At 37.5% G+C, this 5,111-nt stretch overlaps 1 pseudogene; it reads left to right on the plus strand.

Annotated features, from left to right (window-relative positions):
• Positions 1-4,933, plus strand: part of LOC107701085 (1,4-alpha-glucan-branching enzyme-like) — a 145,657-nt pseudogene extending 140,724 nt beyond the window's left edge.
• Positions 4,934-5,111: the final 178 nt, after the last annotated feature.

Consider the following 5,111-nt stretch of genomic DNA (forward strand, 5'->3'; position numbering starts at 1 on the left):
AGTTGCTTTGGATAAAAGCGTCTGCTAAATGTCTAAATGTAAATGTCTTTGCAATTAAATCTATGGTAATTTATTAAATCATTTTACTGTCCACTAGACAAAAAAACAAACACTTAAAAATTTCTTTGTACAACTCATTCGTGTCACTAGCACAAACACTACAGGGCAAGTTAATCCTGTTTAAGATAACTGTTAGCATGAGGAAAATTTAACCCAGCCTTTAGCATGAGAAATAGTGGGATGAAAAACAGTATGCTAACCCTTACTGTGAGAAATAGTAGGCTTACCATTGTCTGAGCCCAAAGCTCCTGCTGCTACATCTGCACAGTCACTGAGGTGGCTTCGATCAAAAACTAATGCCTGAAACACTGTACACCTCTTGTTGTTTCTTCTCATTCTCCTCGCTCTCATTCTTCTCGCTCTCTTGCTAGAAAGGTTAGCTTAGCTAGTCAGCAGCACGCTGGGTTTTGGTTGCTGGTGTGCTGTTTTTTTTTTCAGCAGGCTGTTAAACTAGCTTAGCAAGCGAGACTGTCTTGATCATTCATCTCGAAAGACTTTAGTTTTGGACTGACAATTTTTTTTTCAACCAACCTAATGTTAATTTCAACTAATGCTTTTGAGTGTGATGTTTTTGAAGGAGCGTTTTAGATCTTACATTTAGCATGCTAGCATTAAGGCTAAGTATCACTTCAGGATTGTTCAAAATTGACTAATAGGTGAGTTGCCTGCATGACTGGTCGACTAATTGGTCTTTCCCTTACGAAAATTAACCATGGTTTTAAGTGTAGTAACCTTGTTTTTTGGGGGGGGGGCACAGTTTTAAATACCATGGTTAAGGTTCATGTAGCAGAACCATGGTTAATTTGTGATTTAATGATTTTTTGGTTTTATTTGTAGTAAAACCATATGTTATTTGTCTCACTTTGCACGTTTTTTACGTTTGGACTTTTAACCTGACTTAGTATATAAGCAGGGAACAACGGTTTTGTTTACGTGTGTATGTGCAGCTGCATTATTTTAAACAGGATAAATCCACCTCATAATAAACAAGTCAGTTGTTGGATGATTAGTCAAATTTACAAGCAGCTTCCAGACTGAGGCCTAAATCATTGCAGCTGTGATTTCCTAAGGGAGTTCCATCACCTGTGTGCGCAGATGCAGGGCAGGCAGTCTGGAGCTCGACCTCATCATGTTTCTGCTCTGTCTTGCTGTATTAGCATGAGTCCTGATTCAGCAGCCTTTAATGAATCACATCACCGCCTTTACATTTCCGATGTTAATGTTGACTCACTTTGCATTCTAGCCTCAGGCACAAACCAAGATCTGAATAAAACATACATTGATCTACTTAAAAAAAAATGCTTTAGATGGAAGTGGATAAAAACATTATTCAATTTGAAAAGGAGGTAATTATTTATCAGATTAACCATGAAATAAAGCAGAATTTCTACCTTTATACACAAGTTAAAATAATCAATGAATTAAAGGGGTCATATGATGCAATTTAAACTTTTCCTTTCTCTTTGGAGTGTTACAGGCTCTTGGTGCATAAAGTTTTTCCTGAGTTAATATTACTTTGGGAGAAGAAAGGAACATAAAAAGGTGCTTTTAAAGGAATTATCCACAATAAAAAAATCAAATGAGAAGTCTGTCATCATTTATTCAACCTCAAGTCTTTCCAAAACCATATGACTGACTTTCTTCTGCAGAACAAAAAAAAGCAAGGCTGTGTTGGTCTCTGTTCAACCAGTTTTAAAAAAGGATGCAAAGGCATGATAACAGTAGTCCATGTGCACTATTTTTCGTCGTTATTTAACATTAATTCTAATATTAAGTTGAACTCAATGACAACCAAATCAGTCTGATTCATGAACAAGTCTTTTACACTAGCCCTGTGAACAGAATTGGTTGATTTATTTAAAAGGTCTGACTCAAAAGTAAATCATTTATGTATCATTCACACCAGTTTGGTGAACTCAATCAACTCATTCACTGAAAAGATCTCAAAACAGCTGGTTTACAAGTCTTGCTAGTACATCTCTTATGAATGCCCAGGGAAATCTAGACTGTATGTCAAGTTTAACTTAAATTAAAATTTTGACCTTTTCCTTACTCCAAGATTCTTCTAGGGTGCTTTTGTGTCCTTTTTGTAGTAAAACAATTCTTTAAAGTTTCCTTTTAGTTTTCCATAGGAGAGAGAAAGAAAGTCATACGAGTTTGGACCAACATGGGGGTGAGTAATAATGACAAGAATTGAAATTTTTGGGTGAACTTTTAAGGACACCAAAACATGCCAAATCCTCTACAGTGAGATTGAACAATAATGGTGCCTATTATCAGCTTAGGTCTTCTCTTCAACTTCATGTTCCTGGAACCTAGCCAGTCGCATGAGGTCCCCTTTCCTGCCCTGCTTCCTCCAGGACCGCTGTACCTAAAGATAGCGTTTTTGTTTTAAATGTCAGTGATGGATTAGCCAGCTGGTCAGGGGTCACTGGCAGCCATGTAGTTTGTAATGGCCCAAGTTGCGTGATTACCGGTGCTGATGAGCCGACTGAAAGATGGTTATGCCAGGAATCAATGAGCCTGTTAATACCGTTTTGGCACAAAGTGCCTTTTAAGAGATCCAGCTAATCGCAGCAGGCATTTTAATTGAGCAAGATATTAACGGCGGTGTAACTCAGACAGAGCTCTGACAAAAGCATTCGTTCAAAGGTCTGTCTGTCCGTGACAGAAGTGAGATTTTAGCTCTTTTTCTTCTCTTCTCTCATATCTCAAGCTTTCTAAAGGGTGAGCTTCAGTTCAGTTCTTCTCTTGAAACAGATCGGCTGTCTGTATAGATGTAGGCGTTCTGCTTACATGACGGCTGAATGTAAACAAAGCAATATTAGCTGCTTTTTTTATATACTCATTCTCCTCCTCACAATCACATATACTGGGGCTTCCTTAAGTCAGATCACCTTACATCTTACATTAGAGAGTGTTTGAATGTTTGTTTGTTTGTTTTTTCTGATCTAGTTATATTTTAAACAGCATAATGTAAATTTGCTTTAGCAAACGCCCAAAATAAACTTTGAAGTGAGGACCTATTTGTTGAAAGATTATGGAGTACACTTTAGTCAAAATTCAGTATAAGAGTATGGGGTTTACCAGAACAGCTCAAGCTGCCTACAGCCTCCATTCCGTTGAGATTCCCATTTCCTGTTTCCAAACTGCAACAGTGACATCTAGTGGTCAGGTGCAGAACTGTGAATGTACAGGGCTGTGCTCTGAGATTAACTTCAGTGACTCATGAATCAATAGTTACTGCTGTGTCTGTTTCATAATGAAATTGGATGTAAATCTCAGAAGACAGAGGCATGATTCCAGATGCCTCTTAATATAATCCGCTGCAGCAGGCTTATAATATAGATCCAGGCTTTTCAACCACTGGGGCTCTATAACAGTGCAGCAGGGGGGTTAGTAGAGGATTTTTGGAACTTTTCATGACATTAATAACTATTTGACTAAGCACAGTTATTGATAATGTAGTAATGTTAGTTACTGATCTTAAAGAAAGTTATTCGAAAGCAGGGGTCTTCAAGCCTTGATGGATGGAGAGATGCAGCTGGGACCCCCTGTTGCATATTGTATCAAACAGTGTTGGGTTTTAAGCCTGACCTATAATAACATGTATTTTGTGGAAGTTAACTTTAATTAATTATTAATAAAATTGAAATTAATTATTTATTATTCATTTTTAAACCTAGGTGGTTAGCTAGATGCTGTCAGTGATGCTCAACAAGCTCAATCTTGTTATTCCTTAAACGATAAAACCCACTGAATACACTCACAATATATAAAGCACTCACATGAGGCCACACAGACTCTGGCATCTCATTTCCAAAAGCTAGGAACATAGCGAAACTTCTGGTGTTAAAACAGTGATTTTCTATTTGTAATTGCAGCAGTATCTTCTTGGCGCTCACGCTGGGCGCTAAGGTCTAGTTCCAGCAGGTGAGTGCAGGCCCAGTTAATAAAGCGCATGTCTGCTCCATGTGGAAATCAACCACAACCTGACCTACAAGAATGACTCTGTTTCCTCTCCCTACACACAATGTTTTATTCATGAGAACTTTTGCTAGATATAGTCTCTGATTTCCTTTTTTCCTCTGAGAGAAACAAGTCTTTCTTGTCGGTACGTAGATGCCTGGACACAATCACTTCTCAGGTCCCGCTGGACTGATCCCAGACCTGTATCTCATGTCCTGCTGTGTGAAGTGAGGTCAAAGAACAGTGATTTCACTAATAAAAACTGTATTGCTAGTTGCTCCCAGGTTACATAAAGAATTGTTTCACTCAGCAGATTAGAGCTCATTTTAACGGTGCAATAACTCGCTTTCAAGCTTTTCTCTCGAGAGAAATATTGTTTTGACTTTTTTGAGCTCGGTTGGTGTATGTGAATTGTTATTTTTATATGGCAGGTTTATCAGAGCAGCCACTATCCCCAACATTTTAAGACATGGTTTAGTTTATTCTTGGACGTACCTAAACCTCAGACCTGAAGACCCCATTTATACCTGGTTGTTACATCTTGGGTGATCTCAGTCAGCACTAAATAAACCAAAACAAGATACAAATCTTGTCACATGATCAGTCAGCCATATTAGAAGGTAGGCACTGTCCTGAAATAAGGGATGTAAACTTAAAATTAACAAATAAAAAATTACTATTTCAAGATATATTTAAATCCTTATGTCTATATATTAGATAGATAGATATTTCTTACTGTGTGTGTGTGTGTGTGTGTGTGTGTGTGTGTGTGTGTGTGTGTGTAAATAATTGTTTTCTTATAAATATGAATGTGTGTAAATGTTTTTCTCTTTCTTTCTAGATCTACATTCCTTGCAGAACTGCTCTGATCCTGGCAAATGAGGACATTGATTTCAGACATTGAGGACTGTGCGGATGAATGGAGCTGATTCTTGCATCCAGTGTTGGGGAGTAACTAGTTACATGTAACGGCGTTACGTATATAAAATAAAATACAAATGGTAATCCATTTGCCAAAAAAAAACATGGTTACTGTACTTTTACTATAATAAAAGCATGGTTAATTTTTGTAAGAAGAAAAC

This window comes from Sinocyclocheilus anshuiensis, unplaced genomic scaffold, assembly GCF_001515605.1.
Source record: "Sinocyclocheilus anshuiensis isolate Anshui unplaced genomic scaffold, SAMN03320099.WGS_v1.1 scaffold907, whole genome shotgun sequence".
Taxonomy (NCBI): Eukaryota; Metazoa; Chordata; class Actinopteri; order Cypriniformes; family Cyprinidae; genus Sinocyclocheilus; species Sinocyclocheilus anshuiensis.